The sequence below is a fragment of the Petaurus breviceps genome, unplaced genomic scaffold, assembly GCF_028583685.1.
Source record: "Petaurus breviceps papuanus isolate PSGF00001 unplaced genomic scaffold, PetGlider_PUasm1.0 118, whole genome shotgun sequence".
Taxonomy (NCBI): domain Eukaryota; kingdom Metazoa; phylum Chordata; class Mammalia; order Diprotodontia; family Petauridae; genus Petaurus; species Petaurus breviceps.
The window spans coordinates 2110583-2136476 of record NW_027185616.1 but is presented as its reverse complement, the minus strand read 5'-3'; the positions used below and the strand labels follow the sequence as shown (position 1 = coordinate 2136476).

General features: G+C 38.5%; 1 protein-coding gene and 1 pseudogene across 25 annotated transcripts in view; one reads left to right on the top strand and one right to left on the bottom strand.

Moving 5' to 3' along the window:
* RBFOX1 (RNA binding fox-1 homolog 1) overlaps positions 1 to 25894 on the bottom strand; it is a 1748893-nt gene that overhangs the window by 788270 nt on the left and 934729 nt on the right. The window lies entirely within an intron of this gene.
* On the top strand, positions 23766 to 25777 carry LOC138161150 (heat shock cognate 71 kDa protein-like; annotated as a pseudogene).

Genomic DNA, 25894 nt, shown 5'->3' with positions numbered 1-25894 from the left:
ATCCTTCCTCTAACTTTCTAGTAGGGCAAGATGGATCTCTATACCCCAGTGCCTGTATATCTTATTTCCCAGTTGAATGTAAAAAAAAAATAATATATTTTTTTAAACATTTGATTTTAAAACTATGAATTCCAGATTCTTTCCCTTCTTCCCTCATCACCCACCCATACTGGGAAGATAAGCAATTCAATATAGGTTGTACATGTGTAGCTACGCAAAACATTTCCATAGTGGATATATTGTGAAAGACTGACTATATTTCCCTCTGTCCTACACCAATGCCCACTTGTTCTATTCTCTTTGACCCTGTCCCTTTTCAAAAGTGTGTGCTTCCCACTTCCCTCCCCCCCCCACCCTGCCCTCCCTTCCATTGCCCCCCTTCTTATCCCCTTCCCCCCTACTCTCCTGTAGGGCAAGATACCATATTTAGTGTATATGTCATTCCCTTTCTAAAACAAATTCAATGAGAGTAAGGTTGACTCATTCTCTTTTGTCTTCCTGTTCTTGTAACAGTTTTCCCTTGCCTCTTCTGTAGGAGATAATTTACCCCATTCTGTCTCTCCCCATCTCCTCTCATTATATTCCTCTATCACCTCTTAATTTCACCTTTTAAGTATCATCCCTGCCTATTCAATTGGTCCTGTGCCCTCTGTCTATGTATACCTGTACACACATATAAACACACTCACAAATGTATTCATATGCCCATATACCCTCCTACACACACACACACACACACACACATTTATATTCCCTTCAACTATTCTCATACTGGGAAAAGTTTCATCAGTTACAATTATTGTTTTTCCATGTAGGAATGTTAATAGTTCAACTTTGATAGGTTCCTTATGATTTCTTTTCCCTGTTTACCTTCTCATGCTTCTCTTGCTTCTTGCATCTGAATGTCAAATATTCTCTTCAGCTCTGGTTTTTTCTTCAAACATGCTTGAAAGTCCTCTATTCTACTGAATGACCATATTTTCCCCTGAAACATGAAACTCAGTTTTGCTGGGTAGATGATTCTTGGTTTTAATCCCAGATCCTCTGACCTTTGGAATATCATATTCCAAGTCCTTTGGATCCCTCAGTGTAGAAGCTGCCAGATCTTGAGTTATCCTGTGGGGATCTTTTTCAGGAGGTGATTGGTGGATTCTTTCAACCTCTATTTTGCCCTCTTGTTCTAAAACATTAGGCAATTTTTCCGTGAGAATTTCTTGAAGAATTATTTCTAGGTTTTTTTTTATGACCATGGTTTTCAGGTAGTCCAATAATTTTTAAATTATATCTCCTAGATCTATTTTGCAGGTCAGTGGTTTTTCCAATGAGATATTTCGCATTGCCTTCTATTTTTTCATTTGTTTGGATCTGTTTAATAGCATCTTGATTTCTCATAAAGTCACTAGCTTCCATTTGCTCCAATCTAATTCTGAAGGAATGATTCTCTTCAGTGAGCTTTTGAGATTTTTTTTTTCCATCTGGGAAATTTGACTTTTTTGAGGCATTCTTCTCTTCATTGGCTTTTTGAGCCTCTTTTGCCATTTGAGTTAGTCTATTTTTTAAGGGGCTATTTTCTTTAGTCAGGTTGTTGACTCTCTTTTCATGATTTTCTTGCATCATTCTCATTTCTCTTCCTAATTTTTCTTCCACTTCTCTTATTTGGTTTTCAAAATCCTTCTTAAGCTCCTCTGTGGCCTGTAACCAGTTCATATTTTTCTTACAAGTTTTGGGTATAGGAGTTCTGACTTTGTTGTCTTCCTCCTGTTCCATGCTTTGATCCTTTTTGTCCCCAAAAAAGGAATCCAAAGTCAGATTGCTGTGCTTGTTTTGCTTCCATTGCTTGCTCATGTTTCTGCTCAATTACTTGGCTTTTGAGCTTTTTGCCACAGTAGAACTCTGCTTCCAGAGAGGAGAGCTTTGTCCCTAATTGCTGGGGATTTCTCAGCTGCCAGAGCTATTAGTTGGGTGGCCTCTCAGAAGCCTCCACTGGCTCTGGCACATTGGTCATGCACCACAGGACCTCCACCCTAGATAGCAATCCAGATCCAAGCAGGTTAAAGCAAGATTGATTACCCCTCAGACTGGTCGCTTGGTCCCACTACAATCTGCAGGTCAGGAGCTCTGAAGCAGCCACGTGGCAGTGGCTCCAGGGCCACCACACCTCCACCACTTCTCACTCCAGGGGCAAAGGCTAGACTGCACTATAAGTCCCCCTGTACCCAAAGTCCACACTGACCTTTTACTTTGCCTTTGGCACTTATGGGTTGATAATTCTGGAAACTGCCACAGCTGCTGGTGATCCGCTCTCCCAAAGTCCCTCCACCCAGGGCTGGTTGTGGCCACCCTGAGGCTAAAACCTGTGGACTCATGTGGGGCTGGGCTCTGCTCCCAGCCCTCTGTGATGGACCCTTCCTGTTGGTCTTCTGGGCTGTCTTCAGTAGGATGTTTGTTTCTCTCTGTCACTTTGTGGGTTCTTTAGCCCTGAAGTTTGTTTAGAATCATTTTTATAGGTATTTGACATGGTTATGAAGGGGACATACAGAGTTTTCCTGCTTCTATGCAGCCACCTTGGCTCCCCATTCACTCTTTTCTATATTAGAAATTTAAATGTGTTGGTATTATTACGAAAAGATTTTTTACTTCCTGAAGCCCCTAAAAGGGTCTCAGGAAACCCCAAGGGTTCCTAAGCTGTACTTTGATAACTACCATACTAGGGTCTACAACATGGACACAGATAAGAAAACACAAGATTATGACAGGAGGGAGAAAACGCTATTACCTGGAAGGAAGGGAATGGGTTCTGCAACTTGACATTTTCATACCTGAAAGTAAACATTTTCCAATTCCCCTCACTCTTCCCATAGCAGTTTATCTCTCTCTTACAAAACTGAATTTATAAGTGAATCTTTCACACTCTAGCATCTTCCTCTTTATTCATAAGAATTAGGCATTGTAGGTATGAAAGACTGTGTTTGAGGCCAAATAAAAATCTATGTCTAATAAGGAATGCTTAAGGAGGTTTGTCCTCCCTATGCTTTAACTACAATCATACACCCATGGGATCTTGAAAATGGAAGGTACCTGTGAAAACATCTAGTTTATTTTTGTATATCATGGATGTTTTTTGGCTGACTTATAAAGCCTATGGATCACTTCTCAGAATAATATTTTTAAATGCATTGAAAAATATAGAGAGAGTTACAAAGGAAATGAATTATATTGAAACAAGTATTAAAGTACTAAAACAAACACAAACAAATAAACCAAAAAGCTAAGTTCATAGACCCCAGACCAAGAACCCCTGATACTCTTATTTTCCAGGTAAGAAAATTGAAGTCTAGAGAAGTCAAAAAGCATCCAATGTTACCCACCTAAGAAGTAGAAGAAATGTAACTAGTACCCAGACCACTTTAGTCAGTCATTCAATAAACATTTTTGAAGTCTACTCTGTGCAAGGTGCTGGTCTCCATTCTGGGGCTACAAAGAAAGGCAAAAAAGTTCTTATTCTTAAGGATCTAACAGTCTAACAGGGAAGAGAATCCAGAAACAATTCTCAAGATGTGCGTGTGTGATTATATGTGATAGATACAGAATTACAAATATATATATATATATATAATATGTGTGTATATATACACATGTAATACACACATATAATATATGTATGTATATGTGTATATATATAAAATCATACACGCAGAAAAAATTGTAATAATTAATTATAATTCTAAGGGAATTTGAAGATCTTCTCTGCCCCTTAATGGGCCTCAAGTGGAACCCAACAGGGGGTTTTAATTGGAGGGAGGCTCATTTTTCAGGAAGGCCAACACTTTTTGTTACCTTGTAATTAGGCAGTAGGTCATGAAGGTTGTGATGCCCTCTGACCTTGGAGAAGGGTATACATACTCTGAGGTGAGGTTTTGCTTTGGGCTTCATTTATGGGAAGAGTTGTATGATTTGGCCAGATGAGACTCTATGTAGCCATTGAGACTCCTGGTTTTGAAAACCCAGATGTTGGCACTTCTCTCTCTGGTAACTATCAGGTCTGCTGAATTTTGTTATTTTCCCTGTCTATATTTTTTGTGTTTGTAATTTCTGTTTGTATTCCTGAAGTTCAAGGTGTCCCCCTGAACTAAATGAATTTTGTATATATATATAAATGAATTTTGTATATATATATAAAGATTGTTGATCCCTTTAAAGTTGCCTTCCTTTAGTAAATCAGATCAAAGAACCTGTGCTAGCAGCCATCCTGAGTATGCTAGAGTGCTTGCTGTTACAGCAATATGGGGAGGAGGCAGACATTAACATTAAGGAATCAGAAAGGACATCTAATAGAAGGTGGGATTTTCAGTGATGCTTAAAGGAAGCCAAGGAATCCAGGACGGAGTATAGAAGAGGGAAAAGGAGAAGGATAAAGAGAATTCTAGGCATGGGAATGAGCCTGTAGAAATGTCTGGAGTCAGGAGATAAGAGTGTCCTTGTGAGAGGAATAGGAAGGATGTCAGTGCCATGGGATGACAGAGTGTTGTATTCCACCACATAATCAACATCACATCATTCTCTGCTTTTTTTTTTTTTAGCCCCAAAACTGGCTTATATCCTTTCATCGCATAATGGTCGCATGGTATAATTCTGTTTTGCATGCTGCTTAAGTGGCAATGTATTCAGCAGTGGCACATGGATATGCATTTATCTCTTGCAGCCGTGAGCCTACAATTCTCAGTGTATGGGCACTGAGTATATTTCCCAAAGTTGACTTGCATGGTCTGTTTAGAATGATGTAGTACTAATAGTATTGTCACTCAACCCCATGAAGAGCCATAGGAGTAAGGGGAGTGGTAGTCCAGTGATGTGGTAATCCTTGCATCTTCCCAATTTTAATGTATATTCATGAGCATTCTGTGCATTCTAATCTTGAACCAAAGAGAATTTAGTAATAAATGATTTTAAGTAATCCCAACACAATTCTTGAAAAATCTTCATATAATGATTGCACCCGACTTTTTTTTTAAAAACTGGCACAGAATCTGCAATGATTATGCAGTGAAATGTGGTATATGAGGGGAAATAAGGTGTAAGAAGACTGGAGATTTACTTAGGGCGGGGGACAGGCTGTGAACAGCTTTGAACAACAAACAGATGATTTTCTATTGGATCCTGGAGGTGATGGGGAGCTATGAGAATTTACTTAATAGGGGTGGGGAGAGGGATGACATGATCTGTACTTCAGGAAGATTAATTTGACAGCTAAGCAGAGACCACACTAGAACAGGGAGAGAGCTTTTCCCCACCTTCCCTTCAAATATCTTTAACCCTTGCCTAAAAGTAAACACAACTTTGCTGATTATATGTTCAAGACAGTGTTCTCTAAGGAACATCCCCAACCATCCTGATCTTTTCTCAAGAAGCATTTATGGCATGTATAATTCTATTAGGAGATCATCAGACCATTTACAGACACTGTTACTTGTGCTAGCATCCACTAGTCTGTTTATCATGCAAGAGGGAATACTGATGGTAAGTAGAAATGAAACTGAAATTCCCAAACAGTATGTTCTCAAAACTAAACTTTTCTTAAAGGCACAATCCTTGCCTGATACTTGCACTTCCTTCTTTGAGGGCTATGTGATTTCATTTAAGTGGGTCTTCCTTCAAATGATACTAACCCATCTATGCCTTCTCATCCTGTCCTGATCTTGTCTGAGTCCTCCTATAAATGTGAGTGTTGTATGTGTGTGTGTGTGTGTGTGTGTGTGTGTGTGTAGGCACAAAGGGTTCACCCAAAGTGCTAATGGCCCTTCCTTTGGATCCCTGGATAGAAATACCAGTGAAAATGTGGTTTGCCCCTGATTTTGGTACATGACTTGACCAGGTAATACATCTTGACAAATGTAGACATGAAACTCTCTATTTGATTTGTGAGACGTTCTTAGTAGGCACAAATGCATTACAATGTTCCCTTAAATGTATTTCTCTCCCTTAAGGATCAGAGCTGAAAAAAATTCAAAGAAGATTAGAGGTGGGGGTGGGGTGGGGGGAGTTAAAGGAGTGGTTGTAGAGGCAGAATAGGAGACACTGGGAATAAGAAGAGGATATTGTCAGTTCAAACTATCTTTACTTTTACTAGCAGATTCATCTCCTCTTCTGTGTGCTTCTCCTATTTAAAGAGCTTATTCTCCACCCCTCACCCTACAACTGGAGAAACATATGTTCCCAGATTCTTGAAATAAGGCCAGTTGAAGATGGAAGCTCCAAACTTCAATCTGCTCATTCTCTCCAGGAACCAGTGTGAACGATTAAAGGATTCAAATTGTGCCAGTTTTAAACCTGCCCCCATGATGTCTTTATAATCTTGTCTTTAAAAGGCTGCTAAATCACATCTCACCAGTGGGAAGGATGACCTTATTTTAAGATAACAGCAGAAAAAAGAAAAATAAAATTTAACTTTGACGTTTAAACCATGGAACCAAACTAAAAACTAACCCCTGGGAGGGATGCGGGGGAAGCTTTGTTCTCAAACTTATGGCATATTCCTAAAAAGCAACATCACTATCAGAGCTAGGCCATGTCACTATCTCTGTTTTAGGAGATAGAGAACTGACCTTGGAGTCAAGGAAGAACTGAGCTCTAATACTACTTTAGAACCTTACTAACGGTATGGCCCCAGCAATGGATAAAGCTCTGGGCCTTAAGTCAGGAAGACCTGAAGTCAAACATGACCTCAGACACTTCTGAGCGTATGTGACTCTGTCTGCCTCAGTTTCTCCAAGTGCAAAGAGTTATAATAGCACCAATCATATAGAGCTGTTTGGCTCAAATGGAATAATATTTGCAAAGTGTTTGCTCAGTACCTGCTACATAATAGGCACGTAATAAATACTTGTTCCCTATTTAATCTCTTTCAATCTTCATTTCCTCATCCATAAAAAAGGTCTAATAACAGCATCTACTTCACAGATTTCTTGTGAGGGTCACATGAGAACACACACAAGATAAGACATACATATACACACATACACAAACATGTGTATATGAGGGATATATTATATGAGAATATATTACGCATATATGTGTGTAGATTATATTGTCGTTATTCAGTCAATTAGTCCTCTCTGACTCTTCATGACCCAATTTGGAGTTTTTCTGGTAAAGATACTGGAGTGGTTTGCCATTTCCTTCTCCAGTTCATTTTATGGATGAGGAAACTGAGGTCAACAGGGTTAAATTATTTGCCTAGGGCCACACACTTAGAGTCTGAAGGAGATTTGTACTCAGGTCCTCCTGACTCCAGGGTCAGCACTCTATTCAATGTGCCACTTAGCTGTTCCTGTGCCTTTTATATATAAATATATGTATATACACACACAATACCCATACATGCATGCATATATGTATATGTGCACATGCATATATATGCACATAGGTGTGTATACACACATATTCATATAACATATGTATATATACACACATATGATATATTTGTATGTGTCTAGTTTTATAGATCTTAATAGCTGTTAACAGATGTTAATGATGATAATATGACAGCAGCAAATAGGGTCCTTTGGCAGCCTGAAGTGGGAGCTGTTAGTCCCTACTTATTATTTCACTCCAACACTGTGTACTCACTAAAGGAGTTATATGGAAAGATGTGTGGACAGTTCAAAGCCACGTCTATAGCCTTCCATGTCCTGAATAACACACAAGAATATGATATAAAATATAAAAATAATTACTGCTTTAAAGTCAGAGTCTTTTTTTTGCCCTGAAGGGGGAAAAAAAAGAGATCTCAGTATGATACTTAGCTAACTGTAAAGTCCATCTTCATTCCTATGGGCAGGGTAGGCTGAACTCTGAGTTAGCAACAACCAATTAATCAAACACCACCAATCAATTTGCCTGGCTAATTCAATATAGTAATTCTTTCCCTGTCACTCCCCCTACCCCACCATCCATTCCTGATAGTTCAATATCAGAGCATCAAATCCAGAATGCCAGGAGGGTAATATATCATAGGTTGTACAGTAGAAGAGAGCTTGCAATGGGCCTCAGAGACCATCTAATACATTTTTATTTTGCAAATGAAGAAACTGAGAGTTAGAAAGTATCATATGATATGCTCAAGGTCAAACAGGTACTTTTGTTGTTGTTTTTGGGTTTTTTTGTGTTTGTTTTGCTTTTTGGAGGGGGGGGCAGGGCAATTGGGGTTAAATGACTTGCCCAAGGTCACATGGCTAGTAAGTATGTTAAGTGTCTGAGGCCAGATTTGAACTCAGGTCCTCCTGACTCCAGAGCCAGTGCTCTATTCACTGCGCCACCTAGCTGCCCCCAAAGCAGCTACTTTTTAAAAAGGAGAGATGGGATTTGAATCCAGGTACTTTGACTCCAAAGACAGGAACCATTTGGTCTAACCCCAGCAGAGGACAAGGGAATTTATATGATGCCAGAGGTAGAAAGATAATTTTGTAGATTTAGAGCTAAAATACAAAACAAAACAAAACAAAACAAAAAAACAACAAAACAAACCAAACAAAATCCCACCAAAGATTACATGGCTCAAATTCCTACATTTCATAGATGAGAAAACTGGGATCCATATCAAAAAATATTGAGTTTGATTTTTCTTTTTCTTTCTTTTTTTTAAACACTGGGTCTCCATATCTCATCCTGATTACTGACAGACACAATTCAGAATCTGATGGGCATAGGAATTCTTCCACACTCTTCTTCCAATCTGGATGGGTTGACCTCTCTTTAGGCAATTTAGTGATCCCCTACTCTCGGGAGCTCATCATGATGAGGGTGAATTTAATATAGTATCTGATCACCGGAGCTCACTGTGATTGGGCAAATCTTTGCTCAAGAAATCTGCCAGAATAAGCAGTTTTCAAATGAATAAAGCTAATTATCAATAATCTTATGAAAATAACGCCTCTAATTACTAGTAACAATAGAGAGGAAAGAACAAAAGGACTTAAATTCTACCTCACTTCTGTTAGTCCTGAAGTTGTCACAAAAGAGGAAATAGGCAATTGTTGGAGAGGCTGTGGAAAGTCAGATACAATACACTTTTTTATTTTTGTAGGTGATATTCAGTTTTTAATTTTTTTCATTAAATTTCTTCTTATTATTAGAAATTTGATAAACAATAAACATGAACATTTCAATAGAGAAGAGGAAAAGAAATATACTGTCTTTGCAACTGGGAAATGGTCCAACCATCATGAAAAGCATTTGGAACTATCAATTAATTAATCAATAAACATTTATTTTGTTGTTGTTCAGCTGTGTTTGACTCTTTGTGACCCCATTTGGAGTGTTCTTGGCAAAGATACTGGAATGGTTTGCCATTTCCTTCTCCAGCTCATTTTAGAGATAAGGAACTAAGGCAAACAGGGTTAAGTGACTTATCCAGAGTCACATAGCTAGTAAGTGTCTGAGATCATATTTGAACTCAGGAAGATAGGTTTTTTCTGACTTCAGGTCAGGTACTCCATCCACTGTATCACCTAGCTGCCCATAAACTTTTATTAAGCACCAATGACGTACTTCACTATGGTAAGCACTAGGGATACAGAAAGTCCCTGCTCTCAAGAAGCTTAGAATTTCAGAAAACTGATGAGGAAACATACCACCCATTTCCTGTCAAAAGGTGATAGACTAGAGGACAAGAGATCATGACACATCAGACTTAACCAGTATAATAAAGTTGTTTTGCTTGATTATATGTGTTTGTTATAAGGGAGGGTTGCTATGGTAGGTGAAGGGTGCATAGGGTCAGTGGATAGTGAAAAAGATTTTTTTTAAAGAAAGAAACATAAGCGTACTGATAGAACATATTAAAAGAACATTGGAAAAAAAACAATAAAAATAAGTTTGGAAGAGTGTATGAAAAATTGGGAATCATTTTATTACTACCATGTTAAACTTAATATACACTTTAAAAAATAAATTTCAATTGATATTGTCTCTTTTTAAATGATGTAGTTTTCCCAATGATTTCCTCTTTCCTGAGAGTAGCCCTTATAAAAAAAAAGTTTTTAAAAGAAGAAAAGTTCAATGAAATGAACCAACATAATGACAAATTCTATAATATTCCCAGTTCATAATGTTCCTCATTTCAGCAAAAATAAATGACTAAATAAAAATTTTAAAATGAGAGGAGGTACCTTTTAATATCTTTCTTTGGGAATCAAGTATAATCATTGTAATTTCAAAATACTTGATTTGGATTGTTTTGCTACTATTTTATATACATATAATATATTTATAATTATTAATATATATATATCCATTTATACTTTTTGTAGTTGAGTATGTTGTTTTTCTTGGTTCTAATTATGTACTTCATCTTATATTAGTATATATGCTTGTATTCTTTGTTCTTTACAACACAGTAAGAGTTGATTACACCCCAAAACTACAGTTTGGATAACTCTTCCCCAGTAGAAAGACATCAACTTTGTTGTCAATTCTTGCTACTAAAAAAACAAAACAAAAACTGTTCAGAGTATTCTGCTGTATATAAAGTCTTTCTCTCTGTTATGTGGGATATATGCTAAGCACTGGGATCTCTGAGTCAAAGGGTATGACATTTAGTTAATTTATTTGTACATTTCCAAAGTATTTTCCAGAATAGTTGGATTATTCACAGCTCCATCAACAATGAATCAGTGTGCCTGTCTTTTCGTAATCACTCCCACACTGATCATTCTCATCTTTTGTTATTAAGGACATTAAAGATAAATCCAAACTGTAAATAACAGTAGTTCACTGTCTTACATACAGTCCTCTTATTTGTTCATGTTTTTTAATTACTATTAAACTGATAATTAAACAGAAAATTTAAACAACAAGAAATGCAATCCAAGAGAAGTGACTTTCTAAGGCTATGTAACAGAAAGCACAAATGTTATATATACTTATTTGTGTATGTATTGTTTCTCCTGATAAAAAGTAAGTCCTTTGAAAGCAGGGGAGCATTTTATTTTTGCCTTTGCATCATGAGCACCTAGCAGAGGACCCACTATGTTGAAGGCATTTAATAAATGCTTACTTACTGATCTAAGTATCGGTCCTGGGATTGGAACCCAGGGTCTCTCACTCCAAGATCCTGCTCTTAAAGCTGACAAAAAGAGCCTGAGGAGATGGCGCTGCTCTGATTAATTTCAGCATATAAAATATTCAGAGCAGAGACAGGAACATTTTTTGGCCAATAATTAAATTATAATTACAAAACTATGAAGAATTCTTAATCATCCACAAAACGAACCCTGAAGGGAAAACTTCAACATGATCTGATGGTGGTTTCTAAAGAAAGAAAAAAAAACCCTTCACCTTATCACACTAGATTGTTGTTGTTTTTAAGAGAACATAACTTCTGACATAAAAAAAAAATGTGTTGAACAAAAGAAATGGGGACTTGAATAATAGATATCATAAATGCACCCCAAGCTTTAGAACTTTAGGGAGACGCCCATATTTATAAACTTATATAAATCTCCCCTTCCTATCTACTTTCCTCACAATATATTCAGTACTTTGGATGTGCTTAGGACACTTGTGTATGTGTACCTGACCATCTTAAAGATTTGTCCATCTCTAATTAGAGCCTCAAGGATGAGAAAGGAGAGGAGGGATCAGATTACTAAGCAATAAAAAAACAAAACAACAAAACACTACTACAGTGGCTTGACAGCTATTTGACAATAGAGAGAAAGCTCAACTTGGAGTCAGGAAGACTGAGTTCAAATCTGCCCTCAGACACTTAATATCTGTGAGACTCTGGGCAAGTCATTTAATTTCTATATGCCTCAATTTCCTTAACTGTAAAATGGGGATCATAATAACAAAATTGTTCAGAGGATCAAATGAGATAATATTTGTAAAGCACTTAGGACAGTACCAGGTCAATAGGTAATAAGTGCCTAAAAACACTCCTCTCCTCCCTCTCTCCCTCCCGTCCTGCCCTTTTTTCTCCCAAGGTGTGACAGGTAGTAGATAGTGGAATTGGGAGGTAAAGCCAGATTCTTTGATTCCAAATCCAATGTGGTTCCTGCTATACTACACTGTTGGATTCTATACCCAGCCCAGCTTCCATACCTGGAAACTTGGAGCCAAATCAGTTCCAACAGCTCTGGGAAGAAGCAGGTGAAAAAGTCTCCCCTTCCCAAAGGGAATGGAGCTGCAGAAGTTTATAGATTGGTGTGCTTTGGCAAGTCCTTGGTTGATTATTTTTTGGCTGCCTCTGAATAAACCCATAAATGTATGCATGCACACTTTGCATAGATAGATGGCCAGGTGAATGAAGACACCAACAAGAAAAGCAATGACAAAGGTCATTTTAAAAACTCAATCATATCCATCCAAAACACACAATACCATTCTTATTTTTCCCCCAGAACAAAAAAATTAGTTTGACTTGGAATAGGGAGCCTAAGCCATACTACTGTAGCCTCTGACTATTCCCCTCCCCCATTTTTTACCCTCTTCTGCCTCTGCCTCTGAAAACTATTGCTGTGTCCCTACTCACTATAAAAAACAACACTACTGCTCTTAATTACTGCTCAACTGGGGCCAGGCATTCTTTGGCTGTTGGGCTGGATCCAGTTCCTAGACTTCTCACACCAGATGTATCTTCCACCTCCGAAGCCTCTTCCTCTGATTGGCTGGTTCCTCTCAGACCCTCCGTTTTAAGGAAGGCACCCAGGCCAACCACCTTTCAATTCCCTTTGAAGCAGCACTTTTGACTCCAGACTTTCACTGACATGCCCCGTCAGGGACTATCCCCTTTCTACCTCCATCACCCCATATTTTCTCAGTTTCCTTTTGCATGTACTCTTTCTTCAATTAGAATGCAAGCTCCTGGAGAGCAGGGCTGTCTTTCTTTCTGATTATAATTTTATTCTTAGTGTTTAGCACAGCATCTAGGACATAGGAAGCACTTAAATTATAGCTGACTTGAGCTACCTCAGGACTTAACCTGGCAGTAGAATCCAGGCACCAGACACATCTAGGACCCTGTTCTGAACCATAGATTCAAATGTCTTATCTCTTGCTATCAGGACTTTATTGATAAGTGTGGGTGCTAACATAGGGCTCTGTCTCCCTTCTTCCCTAATGTTTGAAAGAGACTTGACCTTGGCTTCTGTCATCCCCAGAATTCTTGGGGGTAGGAACCCCATGAAAAGGTAACACCTCCCCATCTCATGGCTAGCAAATCCTTACCTTTTTTGTACCTAATCCCAGGGACATTGGATTACCAGCTATTTAAAACAAAAGGCTGTTACCATGCTACATAATTTCATTTGTATCCACCTCAACACTTACCCTCCCTAGTCCCATTCAGGTCTGATCCATTCTTCCCCCTGAAATTGCCATTCTTTGATTAGTAAAGTTTCTTTTACCCTTACATACATTTGTTGCTGAATGAAGATGGAGACAATTGTGTAACCATTCTGACTGGGTCCACCACAAATTAATGTTATACAACTTTGCTGCTGCTTAGAAATCCTACTAAACCTCCCTTATCAACTCACTATCACACTCTCCATAGCAGCTTTTCCAAATCTTTTCATCCCTCCTTATGGCTCTCCTTCACCGCACCCCCCCCATCAGCTGAGAACCTTGTCTCATATTTTATAGAAAAAATGAGCCATTCTCCATGAACTCCTTCTTCTCTCTTCTTCCTCATTTTCTATTACCCAGGTACCACCTGCCACTATTCTCACCTTCCTCTCTTATAAAGCCTAACGCCTTCACTTGGTCAGAGATCCTTTTCCATCCATCTCCACCAACAGATTGCTCTCTCTGTCATACCTACTCTATCACTTATTAACAATCTCTCTGTGTCTACTGGTTCATATCTTACTTTCTACAAACATACCTATGTCTCTATCCTGAGGGAAAAGAAAAATATCCCTACTTGTTCCTTCCATCCCCTCTTTTGCCCTTTATGGTTAAACTCCTCGAAAGGCCAGTTATACCAGGTGCCTCCACTTTCTCTCACACTGTCTTCCTAAACCCTTATTATCGGGCTTCTGATTTTATTATTCCACTAAAACCACTCTCTCCAAAGTTACTAATTATTGGATGCAAAATCCAATGACTTTTTCACAATCTTCATTCTGTTTGATTTCTCTGCAATTTTGGACACTGTTGATCACTCTCTCCTCCTTGACACTCTTCTTCTCTCTGTTTTCAAGACAACAAATCTCCTGATTTTCCCTGTACCTGACTGCTATTTCTCTGTCCCTTACTCCTATCACATACCAATTAATCAGTGATAGGGGCTTCCTGGTCATTCCACCAACAAGACACACTCTCTCTCAGCTCATGTTGTAAATGTAGGTGACCAGAAGGATGGCAATATCCATGACAATGAGAGGGAAGGGCATATTTTGGGTAGGAGATAATGTGTTCTCTTTGGGAAATTCTGTTTAGGCCCATGTAATTTGAAACTCCAGAAGATACTACTTCATAACTGGAGTTCAGGAGAAATAATAGGGCTGTATATGCCAAAGTGGGCATCATCAGAATAGAGATGGTAACTGAACTCATGGGAGCTGATGAGATCTGAGAAAGAAAAAAGAAGGGTATCAAGGAACAACCACATGTAGTAAATAGAGATGAGGTAAAGAGAATTGAAAAGGAATGGCCAGACACATAGTAAAAGAACTGAAAGAGCAATGTCATAGAAATCCAAGGATAGAGCATGCAGGAGGAAGAGGTAGTCATGAGTGGCAATGGTTGTAGAGAGGTCAAGAAGAATGACAACTGTGGAAAAAAGCCATTATATTTGGGAACAAAGAGACTGTTGGTACCTTAGGAAAAAGTAGTTTTAGGTGAAAGATGAGGTCAAAAGCCAAACTGTAGTGTTTAAAAGAAATTAAAAGTTTAGGAAGCAAGTTGAAACACCAAGTCGATGTCTTTTTTGATTTATTTCAAAGGAGGAGGGAAGATATAAGATGATAGCTATCTAGAGAGGATAGGGTCTGGTGATAGTTACTTAAAGATGGGGGGGACTTTGGTATATATCTAGACAAAAGGGAAGAAACCAGTAGAGATTGAAGAGAGAAGGTATAATCTTATGTAAGGATCAAATGAGATAATGCGTGCAAAGTACTTTAAAATTGTAAAATGCTATATAAATGGGGGCTATTGTTGCTATAAATAGCCAGTTCTTTGCATGTAATACATTCTACATAATATATAATATATGACATGTATAATTTTGATAATTCAATAATGATACTAATATAAAATAAGGATGAATAGCACCAAACTACCTAGACAGGTTATCATAATAAAGAACAATGAGAAATAATTCTCAGTTTGTCAGGAGTCCAAAGTTCCCTGAGAATACAAGAAGTTATGAGGATTAAACATGTCACTTGTTTGTTGACTTTTTCAAGCAAATGGCTCTGTTGTTAGTCCCCATTAAAAAACAAAGGCTGAGGGGGAAAAATGACACAAAAAGCCCCCATCTTTTCCCACCATCACCTTGATGGTGCTGACAGCTGAAACCAGTTCATAAATTCCACTGCTGCTGACTGACTCATGAAGTGGTCATGCAGAACATATTTCATAAGGAAAAAAACGTTAGCTGGCTAGAGGCTGTATTGCTGATCACAGCTTGGAACTGCAACTACTGGTATGTGGCTATGTATTCATTTCATGCACTATAACACCTAATGTACATGACAAAGTGTTGAATATAAAGTTAATTCACAAACTGAAGAAGTGAATGCCACTGAGGTTCTGATGGAAAAGAAAGCTTTCCCTCTCGTACTTTGAGACATCCAGGAAAGAACTTACTATGTTGCATATTTTATGTCTTTTTTAAAAAAATATATTTTTCCATGCCTCATGTCTTTTGTTAGCAGAAAACGGGCAGCTGTTTCTGCATAGTCAACATCAGCATTCCAAATACTGGTTTTTCTCAACTGGTTTAAAGCATAATTCAAAGACAACAGTTTTTGAAAGATGGCACAGTGGAATTGTCTTAAGGTCACTTGTTACAAAGATTTTTCTCTAGTCCTTTTTCAACAAGTTAAACCACAAATATTTATTCATGGTCTGCTGTAGACAACATGTAGAAGATTGCAAAGAAGTATACCCTCTAATTTCAAGGAGGTTAATAAGCTAGAGACAAGAAATGTAGAAAAAGATAAGCCTAAGATACAATTCAGCAGAAAACTTGTTGTGAGGACGGTATGATGGAAGTGCTTATTGATGGACTGGCTGATACAAGTGCCAAGTAAAAGAAGGTGATAGTCACATAATCATAGATTCTCACAGCTATAAGAGACTTCATTCATCATCTTATACCTACCTGACCCAAAACCCCCTGTACAAAAATATGTGACACATGGTTATAAAGCATTTGCTTCAAGTTTTCTTGGAAAAGGGTCAGACTTCTATCCACTATAGACTATTTTCCCTATAGTGTGAAGGAAGGATCTGGTAACAAACAGTCTTTAATATACAAGAGCAGGAGAAGAGAGACAGAGATGTGAATGGGGTATTTGTAGAAGCTAAGAGGCAGTGCTTTGGGAAGGGGGGAAATGAAGAATTTTGATTAGTGAGCTTCTGTGTCTTAATAAGAAACCTTATAGATGCCTTATTTACTTAAGCCTAGAAATGCATTGCTATCTGAGCACTTCACATTAATGGATTCATTAAAGCAGTGTCTCTACAAAAATAGATAGATCGATAGATGAATTGATGGATGGGTAGATGGATAGATAGATAGATGATAGGTAGATAGATAGATAGATGGATGGATGGATGGATGATAGGTAGATAGACAGATAGATAGACAGACAAATGAAGCTTTTGCTTGAAGACTCCCAGTATGAGAGAGCAATCTATTCTACTTCCAGATATGTCTAATTGTGAGGATGCTTTTTTCCCCTTAAGCCAAACCTCAATCCATTTCCTTGCAAACTTCAACCTACTGCTCTTAGTTCTGCCCTTTGGGGACAAGTGAAATAAATCTAATCTCTCTTCCATGTATGGTCCTCATATATAATTAATAATAATACTCACCAGCATTTCTGTAACACTTTAAGGTGTCCAAAAGACTACATATATTTTCTTATTTCATTCTCAGAATGACCTTGTGAAGTAAATACTATAATCATGCCCAATTTTCAGATGAGGAAACTGAGACTGAGGGAAGTGAAGTGATTTGTGTAGGAACTTTCTAAAACAAGATTTAAACTCAGATCTTCTTAATTTCCAGCCCAGCACTCTTTCCACAAGACCACCTAGTTGCCATCTAGGTGAAGAAATAGACATAATGCTCTAAGTCTTTTTTTTTCTGGCTACATCCCTCAGTTTCTACACCTGATCCTGACCTCACCATTTCAGTAACCATCCTTCAGAAACTCTCCAGTTTCCTTCTGAAATGTGACTCCCAGAAATGAACATAAAATTTTACATATGGTCTGATTGATGCTGCATAAAGATCTATCTACAATCCTGGACACTTTGTCCCTCTTAATGCAGTTATTCAGTCACTTCTTTCAGGGGCTATAGCACTTTCTAGAATCATATTGATAAAGTATGAAAAAGTTGTCTTTTTTTTCACCAGAAAAACTGTTTTCCAGCTAGACCTTCCACTTCTTAAAACTGAGGCAGCTATGTGGTACAGTGAGTATAGTGTTAGGGCACCTAGGTGCCGGAAAAGATAGAATGCTGGGTCTGGAGCCAGTAAGACTCTGCTTCTTGAGTTCTAAATCTGGCATCAGTCCCTTACCATCTGGGCAAATCATTTAATCTTGCTTGCCTCAGTTCCTTAATTTGTGAAATGATCTGGAGAAGGAAACAGCAAACCACTCTAGTATCTTCCCTAAGAAAACCCCAAATGGGGTCACGGAGAGTTGGACACAACTGAAAAATGACCAAAAAGTTAGGATAGAGTGTTGAATTTGGTATAAGGAAGAGCTGAGCTCAATCTGGCCTTTTGACATTTATTAGCTATGAGATCCTGGTGATGTCCTTCAATATTTTTCTGCCCCAGGCTCCTCATCTGTAAAATGTGGATAATGACAGCACCTAGCTCATACGGTTGTTGTAAGGATCAAATTTAAAGTTCTGGGCAAACCTTAAAGTGCTACTGGAATGTTAGCTCATCTTGCTGTTGTTGGTCTGATATATAATTTTTTGAACCCAAGAGCAAAACTCAAAATTAACAGGAATAAATGTAAGCGTATTAAAGGAAGATCAATACCCTAGGCTAGGAATAGGATCATAGTTCAGAGGAGCATAAATTTAGACCTGTAAGATACCTTAGAAGTTATCTGGTCCAACCATCTCCTTTTCCTCCTGCAATTTACAAATAAGGAAGCTGAAATCTGGAGTCATCAATCTCTCAAGGTCCCAGAGGTTGTAAGAGAAATCCAGGACTTAAACTAAGGTCATCTGACTCCATATTTACTTACATTCTTTTCTCTAGACCACGATATCTCTGCATTACCTAGTTAACGAATAATAACTCTATAATAGAGTACTTAGTGATGAAGAAAATGGTCAGTGAGGAAGACATGACAAAAAGAAGAAATGGTAGGACCTAGTGGCTGATTGGTCAATTGAGACCAGTTAATAAAGGGAGGAGATGGAGCTGTTGAATGTGGGCATCCTAAAGGACACTGAAACCCTGGAAAGAAATTTTAAAAGTTAGAAGTTATTCATTTATTGGAATAGTTATCAGAGAAAGGGAGGACCCAAGCAGAGTTGGGGAAATAAGGAGAATATACTGATGCATGTTTGCTCATAACTTTGTCTAGGCCCATCAGTCAGTCAATAATCATTTATTGAGTTCCTACTAGTTGCCAAGCACTGCACCAAGTGGAAGGGATGCACAAGAAGGTATAAGACAGTTTCTGTTCTTGAGGAGCTCACAATCTGGCTGGGGGGGGACATGCAAATACTACATACAAACAAGCTACATGCAAGCATAAATTGGAAATAATCAACAAAAGAAAGGCACTAGAATTAAGAGGGATTGGTCAAGGCTTCCTGTAGACGGTGGAATTTTGGCTGGGACTTGAAGAAAGCCAGGGAAGCCAGGCAATGAAGATGCAGAGCATTCCAAAAAATGCCAAGAGTAAGGGGATGTAGGGTCTTGTTCAAAGAAACACAAAAAGGCTAGTCACTGAATCAAAAAGTACTTTGGAGCGGATAAAGCATAAGAAGATTGGAAAAGGGAAGTAGGATGGGGGTGGGGGGCCCCAGGGACAGGTTATGAAGGGCTTTGAATACCAAAAAGAAGATTTTATATTTGATCCTAGAGGTAATAGAGATTTACTGCGGTTTATTGAGTAGGGGGTTGATGTGGTCAGACATGAACTTTAAGATAACTTTACAGCTGAGTGAAAGAAAGATTAGAATGGTCAGAGACTCATGGCAGACAGACTAACCATCATGCTATTGCAATAACCTTCGTAAGAGTTGATGAGGGTTTGCACCAGAGCCTTGGAAGTATCAAAGGAGAGAAGGAGGCATATTCAAGAGCTGCAAAGGTAAAATCAACAGATTGGATCTGAAGCGGTATGAGAGATAATGAGAAGCTGAGAATGATATGTAATTTGTGAACCTGCATGACTGGGAAAATGTTGATGCCCTCAACAGTAATAAGGAAGTTTGGAAGGAGAATGGTATTGGTACCGGTATAAATATACTGAGCTCGATTTTGGACATACTGGGTTTAAGATGTCTATAAGACATCTAGTTCAAGAAGTCTAACATGCAGCTGGAAATGAGAGTCTGGAAGTCAGCAGGAGTTTAGGGAGGAACAAGAAGAATTGAGAATCACCTTCACAGAGATGATAATTGAATCCATAGGATGTGACAAGATCACTAAATGAAATAGTAAAGAGGGAAAAAAAGGAGAGGATCCCAGACACAATCCTGTGGGATAATTAGGGTTAGTGAGTAATAATTTTGATGAAGATTCAGCAAAGACCAAAAAGGAGCTGTCAGAAAGGTAAGAGGTGAATCGGACTATCCCAAAAACCTAGAAAGAAAAAAGTATCAGGGAGGAGCAGTTGATCAATAGTGCCAGAGATCAAGAAGGATGAGGACTGAGAAAAAGTCACTTGACTTATCAATTAGAAGATCTTAAGTAGCTTTGGAGAGAGCAAGTTCAGTTGAATGATAAGGTCAGAAGTCAAACTGAGATTGAGAGCAGAGATTGAGAAGAAAGGGAAGTGCAGACATCTGTTTCAAGTTTAGCCTCAAAAGGCAGGAGAGATATGGGATGAAAGTTATTAGACATAGATAGATCATATGAAGGTTTTTTGAGGATGGGTGAGATGTGGCCTTGTTTGTAGGTAGTTGGGAACTAGCCAGTAGACAGGGAGAGACTGAAGATAAATGAGAGAGTAGAAATGATAGAGGAGTCAGTCTGTAGGAAAAAAATCAAAGAACAACAAACAGAACAAATAAACAACAAAAACCATACACAACAGGATGCACGTGTACATAAAGGGGTCATCTTTGTAAAGAGAAGGGCTACCACTTCATGTGACATACAGGTAAAGTAGGAGATGGTGGCAGAATTCACCTAGGTCTTGGGGAATATGCACCCTCATATCAAAGAGGTTTTTATGTAGAAGATATAGAATAAAATACATGATTTTGCATTGTATTCTTACTGAAACTTGAATGGGGAACCAATACATCTAGACCCTCTATTCCTGGCTAATGGATTTGTGTGCCTCGAACTTTAGTTGTGGTATGATAATATGGGATCCTAGGGATTTCACAGTTTCTATGTGCTAATCATGGTCCAGGGCCCCAGGAAAGTGGGCTTTTTCAGGGATTACTCTTTTATAGCCTGAGCTTCACTGGGTTAGTCTGTAAACACAATTAGCACCTCTAACAAGGGCTTTGAAGAAAAAGGATCAGGGTTCAAATCCTTCCTCTGACTCTTACTACTTTGTGATCTCAGGTAAATCCCTTAACCTCATTGGGTCTCATTGTTCTCAATTGGAAAAATGAATCGGTTGGACTAGATGGTCCAACTCTAAATCTGCGATGAGATGAATCAAAATTCTATGTGATCTTTTAAGGTAAGTATAGGAAGATTCACATGAAAAGGTGGGTGAATCAATAGGCGCACATCTTCCCTCCCAGAATGAAAGAAAAAACACTGCGTTTCTTGTCTTCTCCCTGGGGAGATAAAAAGGGAGAGTTAAGGGGGTGTGGAGGGAGGTAAGATAAATTGTGAATTTCGGGGTTTAAAGAGAGGTTTGAGGGATTCCTTCCTATTGTTTTTTAAAATAAAAACCTTTCTTTCTAAGAGAGATTGGTATGATTTAAGTTTTTGCTGAAAGGCAACATAGTATATCAGATAGTGGGATGCAAAACTCCTGTCTAACATTTATTAGCTGTATGATTTTGAGCAGGTCACAACCTCTGAGAGCCTTGGTTTCCTCAATTGAAAAATGGTCCCTACTACCTGGGGTTCTAAGAATCAAATAAGAGAATATATTCTGAGTTTTTGAAAACTTTAATGGGCTATGTAAATGTCAGCTACGACTTCATAAAGGACTTAAATTATCTTTTCCTTACAGTAAAATTTGTTGCTATATATTACTCAGTTGATGGCGTAGTTAGAGCACAGTTCTATAGTCAAGAGGACTGGAGTTCAAATCCAGGCTCAAATAATTCCTGGCTGTGTGACTCTGGGCAAATCTCTTAACTTCTCTCAGCCTCAGTTTAATAATCTGTAAAACAGGGATAATAATAGGAACACTTACCTCCCAGGGTTGATGTGAGGATCAAATGAAATGATATTTGTAAAGTACTTTACAAACCTTAAAATACTATAGAATTTCTAGTTAATTATAAGATTAGGTCAATTAGTTTCATGCTAACCTGAAAATTGGAGATCATTTATTCTGATTTGCTCATTTTACAAATCAAGGTTAAATGACTTGCCCAGAGTCACACAACTAAAATTTGAACCCAGTTCCCTACTCCCAACCCAGCGCTCTTTCCTTTGTTTCTTGATAAGAGAAAGGGATTTCCCTGGGTGAAAGAAGTATCCAGTTTGGTGAGGCAGATGACTTCAAAAGCTCTTCACAGTTTGCCCAATTGTAGCACCTTTTACCAGGTCCAACCCCAAATAACACAGATTGTTCTGGAAGTTCTGCTGAGATAATCCTATGTTCTTACATAATACAGTAAATGACATATAAAGCATAAATTATGAAAATTTTAAATACTGTATGTGAAATTTTTACTGTCTCATTTAAACAAGAGTTTTGGTTAAAAATGACTAATATGGAAATATTTTGCATGATTGCACATGTATAACCTATATCTGATGTCTCAAGGAGGGGGTAGGAGAAGGCTGGGACAGAATTTGGAACTCAAATCTTTAAAAAAAATGTTAAAAATTATTTTAACATGTAATTGGGAGAATATATGTTTAAAATTTTTTTTGATTAAATAATGTATTTTATGAAGTAGAACAGTAATAGACAGTAAATTACCACCCCTTTGACATTTATTTCCTACCATTTATGAAACAGCTTCTTATGAAAACCCTGAAACTTGGATTAAATTTTGTTTATTGTATATTAGTTAACCTAGATAAAGATGAACATCTACTAGAGAGCTTTAAAAAAAAAACAAAACTAAGTAAAACTTTGGACAAAGTTTTACATTATTTCTGCCTCTAGGTAATTTATTCAGTTGTCACTTGAACAAAATTGCCCAGAAATAATGGCTTATGTTATATTGGAGTCTAGGATATTGGTTTTGGGCACTAAAGAAAAAATGTGATTTTCCTGTTTCTATATCAAACTCCCAAGTCTTCAAAGTCTTAAAAAAACCCATCAAGAATTTTTCAAATTCCCTATGAAAAATGCACATAAATCTCTATGGTTTTCAAAAATCAGATCTATAAAACTGTTATTATGGGAGAGTCATTAAGGTCTTAATCCTAGAACGATTTAACGGTAATAATTAATCATCATCTTCATCACTCCCATCCTCATCCTCATATAGTGCTTTGAAGTTCTAAACTTTCTTATTTTATCTCTTTCGATCTTCATTACAAGCCATTGATGTAGGTGATAGTATAATACCGATTTTACAGATGAAGAAACAAAGACTGAGAGCGGTTTGGGGTGTCTTGCCCAAAGGTGCATAGACAGTCAATTTCTGGGGCAACATTTGAATTCAGGTCTTCTTAACTACTAATCTAGTCCTCTAACCAATGTGCCTCTTAGATAAAATTGTTTATTGCTGGCTTTTTATCGACAGTTTCTATATTCTGTTTAATAACTTCCAGCAAGGCTTTCCACTCTGCTGAATTTAGAATCATTTCCTGGGTTCAAATCTGATTTTGCTGCTTATTGTCTATATGACCCAGGACAAACTACTTAATCTCAATGAACTGAATTCAGTATTCTTATCTATCCAGTGAGGGGTTTGGGACCAGATAACCACTAAGGTTCTTTCTAGCTCTCAATTTATGAATCATTATTAAGTACCTGCTTGATGTACACCTCTATCCCATGATGTCTCTACCTCTACTGGATTTCTCCAAATTGAAACAAAAATACATCAAACAAAACCAGACAAACAAACAAATAAAAAACCCAGACAACTCAACACATAGCATAATTTCCATGATGCCAAGAGAGTTGAAACTACTACTTAGCACAGTGGCTGGGACAGAGAAATAAATGGATGATCCTGTATTTCCTTTCTATCAGCTCTTTCACAAACGAAATTGAACATTAGTCCTACTCAGTGCAGCAGCAGCCCTTCTCTCTCCATAGTGGTCAGCTATGACCCCCTGACTCCCCAGCAACCATGTCGAATGGACCTGCAGTTGGCATTGATCTTGGCACCACTTACTCCTGTGTGGGAGTCTTCCAACATGGGAAAGTGGAGATCATTGCTAATGACCAAGGAAATGGGACCACCCCAAGCTACATTGCCTTCACCAACACAATATGTTTAATTGGTGATGCTGCAAAGAATCAAGTTGCAATGAACCCCACCAACACAGTTTTTGGTGCCAAACGTCTGATTGGTCACAGATTTGATGATGCAGTTGTACAATCAGACATGAAGCATTGGCCTTTTACAGTGGTGAATGATGCAGGCAGGCCTAAGGTCCAAGTGGAGTACAAAGGGGAGACCAAAAGTTTCTATCCAGAAGAAGTATCTTCTATGGTCTTGACCAAGATGAAAGAAATTGCTGAAGCTTACCTTGGGAAGACTGTCACAAATGCTGTGGTCACAGTATCAGCCTATTTCAAAGATTCCCAACGTCAGGTCACCAAAGATGCTGCAACCATAGCTGGTCTCAATGTGTTCCAAATCATCAATGAGCCAACTGCTGCTGCTATTGCTTATGGCTTAGACATAAAGATTGGTGCCGAGAGAAATGTGTTGATCTTTGACCTTGGAGGTGGTACTTTTGATGTCTCCATTCTTACCATTGAAGATGGCATCTTTGAGGTCAAGTCCACAGCTGGGGATACCTACTTGGGTGGGGAGGACTTTGACAACCAAATGGTCAACCATTTCATTGCTGAGTTCAAGCGAAAGCACAAGAAGGATATCAGTGAGAAGAAGAGGGCTGTTTGCCATCTCTGCACTGCTTGTGAACGTGTAAAGCGTACCCTCTCTTCCAGTACCCAGGCCAGTATTGAGATTGATTCCCTCTATGAAGGTATCAACTTCTATACATCAATCACCAGAGCCCGTTTTGAAGAGCTGAATGCTGATGTCTTCCATGGCACCTTGGACCTTGTGGAGAAGGCCTTAAGAGATGCCAAGCTAGATAAGTCTCAGATTCATGACATTGTCCTGGTGGGTGGTTCCATTCGAATCCCCAAAAATCCAGATGCTTCTGCAAGACTTCTTCAATGGCAAGGAGCTCAATAAGATTATCAATCCTGATGAGGCTGTTGCTTATGGTGCAGCTGTCCAGGCTGCCATTTTGTCTGGAGATAAATCTGAGAATGTGTAGGACTTGCTGTTGTTGGATGTCATTCCTCTTTCCCTTGGAATTGAAACTGCTGGTAGAGTTATGACCGTTCTGATCAAACGCAATACCACCATCCCCATCGAGCAGACACAGACCTTTACCACCTATTCGGACAACCAGCCTGGTGTGCTTATTCAGGTTTATGAAGGTGAGAGAGCAATGACAATGGATAACAATCTGCTTGGCAAATTTGAGCTCACATGAATTCCTCCAGCACCCAGGGGTGCTCCTCAGATTGAAGTAACATTTGACATTGATGCAAATGGCATCCTCAATGTTTCTGCTGTGGATAAGAACACAGGCAAGGAGAAAAAGATCACCATCACAAGTGATAAAGGACGTCTGAGCAAAGAAGACATTGAGCATATGGTCCAGGAAGCTGAGAAATACAAGGCCGAGGATGAAAAGCAGAGAGACAAGGTGTCTTCCAAGAATTCTCTTGAATCTTATGCTTTCAACATGAAAGCAACTGTAGAGGATGAAAAACTGCAAGGCAAAATTGGTGATGAAGACAAACAGAAGATCCTTGACAAATGTAATGAAATAATCAACTGGATGGATAAGAACTAGACTGCTGAGAAGGAAGAATGTGAGCATCAGCAGAAAGAATTGGAGAAGGTCTGCAACCCCATCATTACAAAGCTGTACCAGAGTGTAGGAGGCATGCCAGAAGGCATGCCTGGTGGGTTCCCAGGGGGTGGAGCAGCCCCATCTGGAGGTGCTTCTTCTGGATCCACCATTGAAGAGGTCGACTAAAAACACCAGAAGAAAGAGCATTCCACACAGCTTTCCAAAAACTGAAGGACACAAATTTGTAGCCAAGGCAGTAGCAGTTTAAAAGTAACATTTAAGCTACTGTGTAAATCTGGGCATTCG